This window comes from Pinus tabuliformis, chromosome 9 (genome assembly GCF_031772625.1).
Source record: "Pinus tabuliformis cultivar Carrire ecotype Pingquan chromosome 9, CPIR1, whole genome shotgun sequence".
NCBI lineage: Eukaryota > Viridiplantae > Streptophyta > Pinopsida > Pinales > Pinaceae > Pinus > Pinus tabuliformis.
In genome coordinates, this window is record NC_142307.1 from 71,556,965 (window position 1) to 71,571,795 (window position 14,831).

The 14,831-nt window shown below is 37.1% G+C and overlaps 1 pseudogene; it reads left to right on the plus strand.

Annotated features, from left to right (window-relative positions):
* The first annotated feature begins 1,625 nt into the window (after window positions 1-1,625).
* Window positions 1,626-14,831, plus strand: part of LOC149147156 (mitochondrial carnitine/acylcarnitine carrier-like protein pseudogene) — a 48,024-nt pseudogene continuing 34,818 nt past the window's right edge.

Consider the following 14,831-nt stretch of genomic DNA (forward strand, 5'->3'; position numbering starts at 1 on the left):
CATGCTCCTCTATATCTCTTGCAATTGAAACCTTTGCTCCTTTGACCTAGTTCCCTGATTTTTACTCCTAATCCAGGAAAATCCTAAATTTCAAAACCCTAGAGCTAAACATACCTAGCCTAATATATTTTTCCCACTCCAGTCATATTTGGCCGTGAAGCTTTATAGAGAGAGCCCTCTCTAGTTTAGCAGGGCTAGTTGCTAAACCCTAAGTGGTCTGACGTTACCTCTGTCGATCTCCTTTCTCAGCCTTGCGATATTGTGGAGGATAAAATTTTGGCGTTGTTGTCGGGGAACTCAAGATCATATATTCCTTGGGGAAGAACTACAAGGATCAGATCTGATTTGTTGATGGTGGACAATAGTCAGACACATATGGAGGTTGAAATCATTCACCTGGCGACTCCAAATTAGTTTCAAATTTAATTCAAAGACTCCACTAGAGGATGAATCTTACCAACATAAACATGAAAGGACAATATGGGAAGATCAGGTTTTCAAGTTGGAATTTCATCCAAGACTTCATGTTCTTTGTCATAAATTATTTATTTTCTTTTCCTAAGAATTTCAAGAAGGTTTTCCAGAGTATATTGTATTTGAGAAAAGATCCCAGGCCCATATTTGATTCCTTTCCTTTGAAGATTGTGAATACAAATTTTGATCTTGGTCAAGACCCTTCTTCTGAATCTTATGATGACCATCTTCAACTTAATGAGCCTCAAGAGATCAAGACTAATCCTACTGCTTCTATGCATACTCCTACACTTGGTAAAATTCTAGATAGATACAAGCCACTCATATTACCTCCTATACTCCATGATTTCCCTTAAAATTATTATAAACATCTTCCCAGGTTTGATGGAGAATATGGTTACATCATTGCTGAAAAAAACATTCAGAATTTTGAAAATTTTCTCGACCTTTTTGAGGTTGAAGAAGATGATGTCAGTATTAGGATTTTTGCTTTACCGTTGCAAGGCAAAGCCAAGAAATGGTTCAAAAATTTACCAGCTACAAGCATTTTCGATTTCCATAAGTTTGTGAAAGTTTTTCTTGATAAATGGGTGATCAAGAGGAATCCTTTTCTGATTTGAGAAGAATATAATCATTTGAAAAGACATCCAGGAGAAAAAGTGCAATACTTTTCAGCTAGGTTCAATCAAGTATACCATTCAATCCTTGTTAATATCAAACCGTCACCCAGTTTAGCTCTCTTACACTACCTAGATTCCTTTGATCCGGAAATGGAATTTCAATTGAGAGAAAGGAACACTACAACACTTGAATAAATGTAGGACAGTGCAATAGCTGTGGAAGCTAATCTACTGGTCAAAAGGTCAAAGTTGAAAGAAGCAACAGAGAGGGAGAACATAGAGAAGGAACACCTAACATCTTCAGAAGTGAAGCTCGACATTTTGGTAAGTACAATGGAAGAAATGATGCAAAAGATCATCATGAGAGATGAATTTGTTGTTCAGAAACACCATGTCCCACTTATTGCATAAGAAGAAAAGGTTGTTGGCCCTAATCATTTTCTTGCTAATTCCAATTACCATAGATCATAAAATGATTGTTTTATGTATTCATTTATGGACAGTCATGAAAATTGATTTGTAGATCAACCTATGGAGAAGCAATATGTTGATCTAATGTGTATGCTTTATGTCATTCCTTATATTGATGAGTTACCCAAGTATGATCAGTATGATGATGATTATATTGTTGAAATAGAGGTTGACTCTTCAAGGCAATCAATGGCATGTTGTTGGGAGGAGGAAGTTCAGTTACAGCAACTCAAATATAGCACTCAGCCTATGCATATCAATCATGACAGCAATGAAGAGAATCCAGAAAATTTCAAAGCAGGTGAAAGGTCTTTGCCTTTATGTTTTACTTCATTTCAATTACTGAGAGAAAACTTTCCTAAGATTAGAAATCAACAGTTTTTCAGTTGTGATATTGAGCACAAAGAAGACAATGAACTTCTTGATCAAGACTCCTTACCCTTGTGTTTCTCCTCATTTGAAAAAATACTAGAGCACTATAAGCAAGAAGATAAGTGAGTTATCAATATCATAAATGGGCAACCTTCTCATGAATTGGTTGAGGATGTCACTTGTGATATGGAAGCTTCTTTCGCTCCAGAATCCCAGCCACTGAGTTACATTGAGTTTCAAATCACAGATGAAAGTTTAGAATCTGAAACATATTGTGAATTGATGCAGGATAATTCTATACCATTAAGTTTTGATTCATTTTAGTTTTTGAAGAAAAAATTTGATAATATCTCTGAAGCAAAGAATGAAGAGCTTATAGAAAATCATGTAGTCTCATTGGAACCAATGTATGATAAGTTGCAGCAGTCCTCTCAAGTTCTCCATGATCCAATAGCTGATGTTTTGGATGATATCTATGATCAAAGTCCTTCTCCATTAGTTAACTATGAGCTTCAAAACAAAGATGACACGAATTTTATCAGGCAGATGGCTTCATTGTCTTGTTCAACAAGAATCTCATTACAAAACTCATAAAATTTGTAGTCATATCAGGAGAGTAATGAAGAAGATTATTCTCTTGTTGTTGATCATCAAGAAAAGGTAGTCATTCACAAGTTTCAGGATCCTTTTGTTAATTTTCTTCAGTCATCAAGGGAGATGAGATTTATTGAATTTATGGATCATGTACACATGTTCAGTGGATACTTGGAGTTGCCTGGTTTTTTTTTTTTTTTTTTTTTTTTTCTGCCTGCTCAAGGAAAGTGTGAGCAAGATTCAAGTAAGAAGCCATCTGCTGGATTGGTTACATTGGAGGGATCATTTCACATGATTGTATATATATATCTTCAGCAAGTAGGCAGTTATCATCAGGGCTTGAAGCACAAGGTGAAGGCCCTAAGATCTTGATGGTCTGCTGCCATAAGTAAGTTCAGTCAGAAGTCAGTTTTAGAGTTAAGTCAGTTTTTTCCAGTGTGTCAAGTCAATTCAGTTTTTTGGTGAATTTTCAGTTTTGAGTTTGGATTTTTTATTTTTGACTCCATTCCCAATGGATCAGACTACTTGGTCTACGGTGTTCTTGACACCTCTTAAAGGATCTGCCATCCCCAGAAGGAGCCAATGTTAGTGTTTGTCAGTCCTGCCAGTCACCAGTGATCAAATGTACTCTTTCAAAGTTGTTGATAGGATTATTAAGTCAAATTGTTATATTTTCAAATAAAATTTGATCATTGGTAAGTTCTAGGTCATTACTACTCTCTCCATTCTCAAGGTCAATTAATGCCATCTTGGTCATTTCATCACTCCTTGTCAAAAAAAAATTATTGGTCATATCATCAATGATTCATAGAGGGGTTATGTCATCACCTTATGTCATCATCATGGGAGTAGTAATAGGGAAAAATGATGCTCAAGGAGATTTCAGCTTGTTTCAACATCCTCTTTCATATTTCATATACCTCCCTCAACTTCCCTCATAAATCCCGTCATTCCCTTTAAAACCCATTTTTCCTTGGAAAAATTCATACTCCATATTAATTCCAAAACTTTATGCGAAATCCCTTTTAAATTCCCAAACTCTAGTCAAAATTCCATTTGTTTTAACTCTAGCTACACCCATTTAAACTATATTGATATCCCACAATCGGAAATATCCCACAGTCGTACTATCCAGCAATTGGTCCTGCTTTCTGATATCACAACATTCCCCGATTGCAATAAGCCTCCATTCCCAACTGCGATAACAGTCCCGGCTCCCAGCGATTGTGTCAACCTTAAGTCTCTTTCCCCGCATGATATTTCTGTTGATTGTGATAACACTCTCGCAGGCCGGTTGTGATTAAGTCCCACATCCCGACCCCCGACGATCACATCGATTTTGAGTCCTTCCCCTGGATCCCGATGATAAGTCCTGGCCCCGGCTCCCGATTTCGATTAAGTCCCATAATCCGATCCTATCCTGCATAATTGTTCCCTTGGCGATAAGTCACTCCTTATCGATTGCGATGTTCTGCATCCTGTACTAAGTCCCGCATCCCACATTAAGTCTCACATTCCGCAATGATAACTCGCAGTTATTAAGTCTCGCCCCTGGCACCAATCTAAAGTCCCTTCCCCCGCATGGTATTCCTCTCAGTTGCGATTGTGATTGCGATACACGACCCCCTTTCCGTACCCGCTAGGATTGTTAATTGGGTTTTGAAAAGTTTCAGGTCCGGATTTATGTTCCCACTCCCGTTACTCCCTTTTGTGATGCGATTTTGATATGGAAACCAAACATCTTGGATGCGATATTTTATAAAGTTATTCTTGATAAAGTTTCAGGTCCAGTGCATCGCAAAAACACTATGAAACATTGTAAAAGTCCCCTCTCTTTGTTGCGATTGTGATATACAACAACTCGGATCAACGACCCAAATTAGACAGCTTAGATCAACAGTAGAGGAAGAGTTGGTCCCCTTGGCTTGCTTTTAATTGAAAAAACAATAGGGAAAGAATAGAGAACAAAATCACATTTTCAGCAGCTACAGTCATCAAAATAGAATGCAGGAAAAATGGAACAACAACACAGTTCATCAAACAACAAGACTAATAAAAGTGTTTATTCAAGGTCTCAACTACACCAGAATGCCCGGAATAGCACCAAAGCTCAGCCAAATGATATTTTTAGTAGTTTTGATCTATTTTTATGTTTTTTGTAATAAATCTTGAAATTTGTTTCAATATTTTTTATATTTTATTTTTTGCCTGTAAACCATTGTATAAATCATTCAGATTTCAAAGTATTGTGGGTTGGACATCAGAGAGTGAAAGGCTTGGAGCTTGTATTCAATTATCTTTTTACAGGAAATCAAATGACAGTTGCAACTATTATTTAGGAATGCTTGTGTTGTGAGTTTGTGAAAATGTTTTCTCTCTGTTATAGTTTTATATGAATGATATACATGTCTATTTTCCATGTCTTCCTTCTTCAGTGATTTTCCTAAGAGGTTTTAAGAAAAATTATTTTAATTAAACTTTGTTTTGGTTAGGAATATCATTTTGTGTACTTATTCTTCTAATAAATGAATTCATGCTTGCCATGCTCATTTTGAATATTTTATTTTCCACCCTACACTACATCGACCAAATTTTAAATTATCACAAAAACATACCTACCTTGCTCCTCTATATCTATTGCAACTAAAACCTTTGATCTTTTGACCTAGTTCCCTGATTTTTATCCCTGATCTAGCAAAATCCTAAATTTCAAAACCCTAGAGCTAAACATACCTAGCCTAATATCTTTTTCCCACTCCATCCATATTTGGCTGTGAAGCTTTATAGAGAGAGCCCTAAGTGGTTTGAGTTTACCTCCGTTGATCTCCTTTCTCATCCTTGGGATATTGTGGAGGATAACACCATCCATATTCTTTACAAACAATACCGTTGTGCCCCAAGGTGATACACTTGGCATAATGTATCCCTTGGCAAGGATATCTTTCAGCTACAACTTTAACTCTACCAATTGAGGTGTAGTCATCCTATAAGGTGCTTTTGATCTTGGAGTTGACCCTGGCACTAACTCAATAGAAAATTATACATCTTGAAACAACTATAGAATTGGATACCTGCTCAAAACATCTGCATCCTCAACCTCCTTAGCTTTGTCACTAGAAATATGCACTGCAAATAACACACACCCTTTTCTGTGACTGCGCTTTTCGTGCATAACTGTTACCATCCTAACTGATGTGGCTTTCTTATTTCCCTGTAAGACTCTTGGTTCCCCATTTTCATCCAAGCACTCAATGAATTTGTTATAACAATCCACCTTAGTCCTATGAAGGTACAACCAATCCATGCCCAAAAACATATTGTATGATCCCAACTCTAATACATTAAAATGTGTTTTTGCAGGCATACAATTCAAATCAAATGCACAAGCTCTTACCCAATGATGAACTCGCTTTTTTGTACCTGTAGCCAACTGAGCTAACCAAGATTATGCATGCACTTCTTTATTCAAACCACACTTATCCACCAAGTCAGGACTAACATAAATATGATTAGATCCAAGGTCAATCATAATATAAACAACTTGATCACAAAGCTTACCATCCATCTCAATGGTATATGCCTGATGGTCTTCCTATCTGTTGTCTAGTGCTGCATAGATGCGAGGAACGCTCTGACCAACATCCCGAACAGTTTGCACCTTCTATGCACTATATATCTGAGGCCTACCACCCTGATTCTGTGGACAACCTCTCTTAAGGTGTTCCTGACCGCATGTCCAACACTCCACTCATCCAGTACCATCACCTCTATGCTGCTAATGTGATCCATGCCCCTATCTAGCTACATTGAAGTTATTTTGTGGTGCCACATTTTCTTTCTCTTATGCATTCTAAGGCCTTATTATTTTTGCTCGCCATTTACCCTTACCTTTATCCTTATCCTTTCCTTTCCATCATGGCTGAGATTCATTTTTATGCTTTAACTGTTCATAGCAATGTTTCAATTTTCAATTTTCCAATTTTCCAATTTTTTCTCGCCATTTACCCTTACCTTTATCCTTATCCTTTCCTTTCCATCATGGCTGAGATTCATTTTTATGCTTTAACTGTTCATAGCAATGTTTCAATTTTCCAATAACCTCCTTAAGTGACCAAGACTCATCATACTCAATATGGTCTCTAAATGCTAATGGAAAACCACTGACAAATTATTGAACTTTATCCTTCTCATCTTTAAGATACGTAACATACCTCAATAGCTCCAGGAACTTGGTCATGTACTCTTCATATGTCATTTATCCCATCTTTAGCTCATAGAATTCTTTGGCCTTACTCTCGTAGTACCTTTCTGACAAGTACTTCTTCCTGAAAATCATCTTGAACTCATGCCAACTCAATTCTTCCATCCCGATGTCTTTAGGCCACTTCACATCTTCCCACCAGATATTTTCTTTACCTTCCAGGCTGAAGATAATAATTATAGCCTTCATGTTTTTTGTGTACTTATGCTACTCAAAGAACGTGTTCATCCCAAGTATCCAAGCATTTGCATCTTCTGGTTTCTTCAAGTGTCCATCAAAATTAGGTGGATTTTCTTTCCTAACCTCATCTGACAAGTATCCCCTATCACTCCTTCAGTAAGGATGATAATGATTATGATCATGATGCCTATCATAAATAGAACTAGAATAATACTTGTATCCATCACCTCTCCTATCCAGAGTATCCAACGATCTTCCATCTCTAACCGTGTAATCTCTATCCAACCTGTGACCACCATGAGACCTACTGCCATATGCCCCATTAGTTGTGTCCTCTTGTCCATGTTTGATCTGAAGTGACCCATGTCGCTGCAATTCTGACAAACTCTGAAGGAGTATTGCATTAACCTCTGCTTGTTTCTCTTGTGCCTGCATGATTTTGTCATTGTCCACCTTACAACTCCTTATTTCTTCCTTCAAGATTCTCAATGTTCTAAATCAAAAGAGTTCCCAACACCACGTTGCTCATCTGAATCATAGGGAGAATCTTTGTAGTCTACCATCTTTCTAGTCATTTCTGATCTCTTCCCTGCAAGGCATATTATGTCATATAAACCAAATCACTATAAACCAATGTACCTTAGCAAAATTCAGGGAGGATATCTCATTAACAAGATCAACCAATCAACACACTACATGTATAACATAATCATGACAGCATATATACATATAATACATAAGCATATAACCATATAACCATCATTCTAGCTAGAGTATAGTCATCAATGCATGACCATATCAACTACACATACCATGACCTCATGCATGACAAAAACAACCATACCAATGTACACTGACAATACGCAAGCATAAAAAACATGTAACCAATCATACACTCATGACGAAACACTTCACAACAACAACATCCTCTTTCACATGGCGACATCACTACAATCATGACTAACACCATGCATATGAAACAAGTATATAGACCATAAGGATGATTAACACATGTGCAATTGACATGAATGCATGACCAACACACACCACCCATCCAGTTCAAGGGGTGAACCATGATCTGATACCACTTTGTAACACCCTCCTCCAATATATACCCAAGCAATCGACCAACCAAGGTAAACATGTGATGAGAGGCTACTATGATGGGATTCAATATCCTAGGTGACCTTAAGGAAGTGGAATCGGCAGAAACACACCATACATACCTTCCACATCAACAACAGAACTCCCAGGAGCCATCCTATCCCTTCAGGTAACAATCCCCTGAGAATAACTAAATTTTTATAGCACTAAACCCCCAGACACTCCCTTGATATGGACAATCATGTGTCCATGAGGCTCTAGATGCTCCCACAATATGGGGTATGCATGCGTTGAGGTACTTTTCTACCTAGTGTTATGCATGTGTATATGTGATTTGAGCCACTTTCAGGCCCAGAGCCCAAGTCACTACCCAGAACTCAATGACACTTTCGGAAATGAATTTACACAACATAACAATGACGCATTTGCAAAACAAGGACAAGTTCTATACTGGACCCCTACTAGCCATGACAGGCATTTCATGAAACATGTCACAAATATGTAATCTACAGGTGTAAACAACAAATCTGAGCATAGGGGTCTCATACTTATCTGACAATCGCTAAGAAGCAATGTTCCCTTATATCTGTTTGGGCGGTTTTATCACTTCCTAAAGTAACTAAACCACAATCATTAATTATCAACCAGCGTAAGTCTTTTTATTTCAAAGATGTCTACACTGTCTGTGTTGATACATGTAACGACCAAGTAAAACAGAAGAAATATCGTTGAACACGCTTGTAGAAATTACAACACTCTTGGAGAATGGAAATATACACTTGCAAGAATTAAAAGACATGCTATAGAAATGAAACACACTCAACAAGGAAATAATCCACACTTCATAAAAACTTCAAAATAAAGATAGGCACACCATACACTATCAGCCAAAGATATAACACGAATTACATAACATGGTATTGATTAACCTGTCTAAGAGCAAACAATAAATCTGAAAGCAGAAGTGTATTTATCCCACAATGAACATGTACAACAATAATAAGAAATCCACACTTAACACATGAAATAAACAAATATCCTATCAACATTGCGATCCCTACTAAAAAGGAGGGCCCTTCCTCCCTAATATGGTGCATGAGTAAAACAAAAACTTAGTTAAGAATTCAACATTTTGATCTAGTGAAGAATACAAGATCAAAATGTCGGTATTATCTATGTTTCATCCCCCTTCTTATGAGACTAAGTTATTTTATAAAGTCTTTACAAAGCCCCAAAATTAGGAAAACGAATCAGCCATGAGAATCTGTGATTCTCGTGCTGATTAAGCTAACAAAAATAATAAAAAGATATAAATTGTTACAAACTGCATTTTAATAAATATTTGTTGTGACTACACCACTCTTGTTTAGACACAATTGTTACCACTTAGATCTTCTTAACTATCTACATGCAATTACTTTATTTGGCCCTTAACAACTTGTCTTTGAAAATGATAGCTACAGTCTTGACAATTCGCAGTGTATCAACAACTTCGTGGTGTAACAGCAGAAAATGGCAAACCCGGGGTGTAACAGTAACTCACACCATGTAACATCAAGTAAGAGCAACAATTGTTCACCCATGGCTATCTATGTTTATGGAAACACCTAAAATAAAAACATTCAAAAGAACTCTTCCAAAGAAACCTTGGTTAGTCATCCCAAAGAAAGCATCGTTTCATTCAATACTTAGTAGAAAATAGCATAATAATATGCCAAAGAGAAATATTGCTTCTTTATCAGAGGGAGTGATATTGTACTAGGGAAATTGTAGGCTCAATGAGGGAAAATGGCAAAAAATGGGGAAAAGGATGCTTGAAATATCCTTAAATATTGCACCCAACATCTCCCCCCAGCTGAAGCCACTGCATGTCCTTATGCAGATTCTTCAGAATCTTCAGGGTCCTCATCTATTGTGACACTAGCATGTTTTTGATGTAGTCTTGTGAAATCATAGGCGTCAGTAGTGCCTTCATCGTCTTTCCTATATCCCTGGGTAGACATGAGTCGATGTGTCCAGGAACGTTCATCGTACTTGTTTAGGTGGAAGTGAGGCTAGTATTTCTCAACCGGGATCCAAATCAGAGGAAACTTGAATTTGAGCCCCATCCAGAAAGCTCCCATCATTTTTGACAATTTGTACATATTCAAGGACTTGATTAACACTATCATGAAATTTGGGTATCAAAAGGGATCCCCTACTTTTAATGTGTCACTACAAGCTTCCCATCATTTCAGGATCCCAAATAATGTTTTACTTTTCAATTGTTCATGAATATTGAAGCAAAACTCGACAATCCTACTCCTATAGAGGGATAGTTGTTCTATCATGCCAGGGTTACTGAGAAACTTTTTGAATTCATGCCTCATAGTAGTGGCCATACCAAGTTCTTATCTTATCATCAAGGTTGCCTTTTCTTCATTCATAGCAAATGATTTTGTGGCAAGGTGCCAATCAATTTGATTTCTCATAAAAGATTTGAAAGCTCATAGATGCAAATCTCCAACATAGGGGAAAGGTTTATAGCCATCTGCAAACTATAATGCTCAACAAATATATTATGCAGGAAGAGTTCGCATAATAAACTCTGCTCATCGAAATCGCATTAGCGAAATACATCTAAAAAAGTTTTAGTGGAATTTCTCTTGTAGGGTTTGTTCTCATGGATGGCTCTCAACTAGAAAAACATAAATTTCTCCCGCAAGAATATCGGGTAGGATGGAGATGATGACCTACAACCTAAAAGTTTTAGGGCTAACTCATACATTTTACCTTTCTCTTTAGTCAACCTCTTGACCTCTTGTTATAGTTGTTGCCTCTGTTTTTCTTTTTCCATCTCAGCTTTCCTCATTTCCCACTTTTTCAACTTTTCTGTCAGCAATTCTTCAGCCCACTGATCCTTGAGGGTATGAGTAGCCTTATCATGTTCTTCCAAAGAAATCACTCCTTTTTTCAAGGAAAGTACAATTTGCTTCCAATTATACAATTCTAATACCAAAAAAAGTTTTTTCTAAATGCCACCCTACTTCAGGGTCCTGTGAAATTTCTTGTGCATTAGCAGTAGAGGGTGTAACAGTGTCTCGTGTTTTGATCTTCTTTGCCTCATCTGCTGGTTCATGTGTATCAACATCATCGTTGACAGGTTCTTATGGAACAACTCTCAATTTTTCTTCCTTGAAAACCTCTGTCTCAACTGATGGTTCTTGTGTATCAGTAGCATCGTTGACAATTTCTTGTGTATCGGTTTAGAGCTTAAAATCCATGGGTTGCTCCATTTCAACGATTAGTTATTATGTGTCAACAACAGCGTCAATGGGTTCTTGTGTGTCAGCCTCCCATGGTTCTATTTTGGTTCCTTCTCAGATGGTGTCTGCAAAGCAAATCTTGTACCTTGTTGTTGCCAAACCCTCAATGGGCCTCTAAATTAGACATAAATTAAGGCCCATGCCTCTAATTTAAAACATAAATTAAGGCCTATGACAACCCTTCAGCACATTAAACCTCTCTTTTTGCATTAGATAATTTATTTTTAACTTTAATATATTCATTAGGAAGGTTTATGAATAATTGAATATTTGTGCCTAATATTATTTATTTTTTGTGGAATATTATGAGAATATTGGGCAGATTATGAAGAGTTGGAGGAGGAGATAATTTAGGGACTTGTTCCCTACTACTGGAGGATCAATAATAAATAAATAGTCAACAAGATATTATGGAATTATGGCACAAATTGTGGAACTCCAATGATTGAGAAAATCTAGGAATGTGTTCCACTAATCAAGGGAGCAGATCCACCAATCAAAGGAGCAGATCCACTAATCAAGGGATTTCGGTTGGGAAAGCTTCCTCATCCATGGGGAATGATTCTTAGTCATTTTTTATAAGTACTAAGTCGAATTTTCCTCTAGGGAATGATTGAGAAAATCTAGGAATGTGTTCCCTGCCATTTAATGCAAATTCCTAGTATTTGGGACTAGATCCACTAATCAAGGGATTTTGGTGGGGAAAGATTCCTCCATTCATGGGGAATGATTCCTAATCATTTTTTATAAGTACTAAGTCGAATTTTCCTCTAGGGATATTTTCATTAGTGTTATTGTGGAGAGAGCTTGTATTCTTGCAGCTCCATTGTATTTTCTTGCAGGGATGTAATTCTATTAATGAAAATAATGAAGATTGGTGTCATGTTCAGCTTCTAAATCGTATTCTCCTCCATAGATCTCTAATTTTCCTTGGGCTTGGCCATCTCAGGAACCTCAGAGCCCTTTTGTATCATCTTCTTTCCTTCGTTTTATTTCTTATTCACATGCATCTCTAGTTTTTATTTCTTTTTATTTCTGCATTTAGTGTTAATGATTTCTTGTTGTAGGATTGAGTAAATGGTTGATGTAATTTATTTTGCAGGATCAAAAGCATTATTTAATCCTTGGAAAAGCTTTTGAAGTTCATAATAATCATTGAGTTGCTTGGATTAGTCTTCTTATTCCCAAATCTAGATTGTTGGACCTCCTTTTTAGCAAAGAACAGTAAATTTCTGCTATTTTTTAGAGCATGCTAATGAGATTCAATCGAATTTATTCCACTTGCATTAGATCAAAAAAAAAATTCTAGTTCATAACAAAAATCACCCCACTGCATTTTCACTTGATTTGTTTAGGCATTTTTTAGATTTACTAGCTCACTAGTTCTCAAATTTCTAGATTTTCGACTAGTAATGTTTTTTTTTTGCATGGGTTAACATAGGTCTTTTTGTGTGATTCCAGTTGGAATAGGGACCTAAGACATCCTAGTTAATAAAAAAAAAATCCCATCCAATTTGTATTTGATTTTATTGGTCATTAAACCCTCACCAATTTCATCATTTCACAAGGAAACTTCTCCAAGCTTTTTTAGCAAATCCATCCATCTCCCAACTTTGGTTTTGAGTTCTGAGTGATCCTAGGAATTTTCCCACTCCATTCCACCTATCACACACCTTTCCTAGGCCTCCCATCACCTCCAACACCTCACATTTTTCTCTCGGTTGTATCATGTAGGTTCACTGTAATTCCTACAGGATCATCCTGTAGGTTTCTAGTACATACTGTAGGTTTTCCTGAAATGGCCTGTTTTGAGGCCGAATTGAGAGAAAAACTCTAGGAAGTCACCAAAAGCCTCCCAAGGGTATCCGACACCATCCAACCATCTCCTAACCTTTCCATCCAACCTACAACATCCTTAATGCACCTGCCACATCCACAAAAGCAATTAGTTTGCATACTTGATTTTGCATAAAAAGACAAAGAAGAAAAAACAGATTTAGTTCGGTCTCTTTACTTGCACATTAGTGATGTTTGATGCTTCTTACTTCCATGCTTAGATTGTAGCATTTGGTTCATGATAATTTATCATTATTGCAAAGCATAGTTTCTTGGCAGTTAATTAGGAAATGGTGTGATTTAGCATTGAATTTATGTCTCTTTCCTTGTACTTTCTTTTTTGCAATAGGTTAAGGCTCCATTTCAAACATTTAATTTTCTGCAACTAGTTTAGCATTTGACTTTAGTACATGCACTCCATTACATCATGACAGCAAAGGAAGGACACATTGTATGTCGCACATATAGTGTCGACACCTCTTAAGTTTGTACGAACCCCGAGTTGATAATTAAAGTCGGTAGCTTTGGGAGTTGCAACATTCTTGTTGCAATACCGAGGCGCATCAAGCACATGCTATACATAAAGGCCCCTGTGTGGGTTCTGATCCTAACTTATCAACAACCTTAGCCAACGTATCGAGACCTGGAACCTTTGTTTTCATTCTTCTACCTCCTAATTGTCACTTTAATTCCTTATTTTCTACTTCTAGCTTCTTAATTTTAAGCCACAAGATTCGGGTTTCGTTCTTACCTAATGAAGAAGCGTCCTCCTGATTAGTCTGTTTCCTCTTCTTCTGCTTCTCCTTTTTTTATTTTTTCTTGCCTGGTTTCATCTTGGATGGCAGCGAGGGTTTGGTTTCTTCTTGGATGGTGGTGAGGGTTCTTGTTTCTTCTTTGACGATGGCGAGGGTTCTAGTTGAGAAACAACCTTAACCATTTTCTTCGGTACTCTACCACCCACCAGTTTCTCAAGTGACCTCTTCTTAACTCTAATTCTCGAAGATTGTCCCTGCTCTTTATCTGCATCAACTTTCCTCGGAGCATCTGTAGGAGTTTCAACTTGTCTTTGTAATGGGGCTTTTGTGCCTTCACTAATAAATTTTTCCCAATTTCTTCCTTGTTGCTCCAGAGCTTCCAGTTACAATCAATTTTATGAGGCCATGATTGGTAATGAAAATCTTTGGATGCGAGGCTAACTTTTTCGAGGCAGCCATATGTTTTAAATTTTCCAACATAAAATAGGGAAGATTAACCAATTTCCCATGCCAAAGATGGTTCAGCAATGGAAAATGATAGTTGGAAACTATCATTGAGGGCCCCTCACATGTAATGTACTTGATAATGAATAGGGCAACATTGTTCCACGACTGAGGAAGGAAAAGGTATTCAATTCCTGTTCCCTTCTTGACCAATTGTTCTTCTCCCTACAAGAATTCAACTTTAAGGGTTGGGTCATTAATTTTCTGGTTGAACCACCTCTTCCCTTTGGGTCAAAGTGTTGTTACTCTAGCAATCGCTTCCTCCACAATCTCTAGTCTTAGGCCTCTGACCTCTATTTGATTCCTGTTTAATTTTCGAGAAAATTCCAAAGCAACACTTTCGTCCGACCCCTTG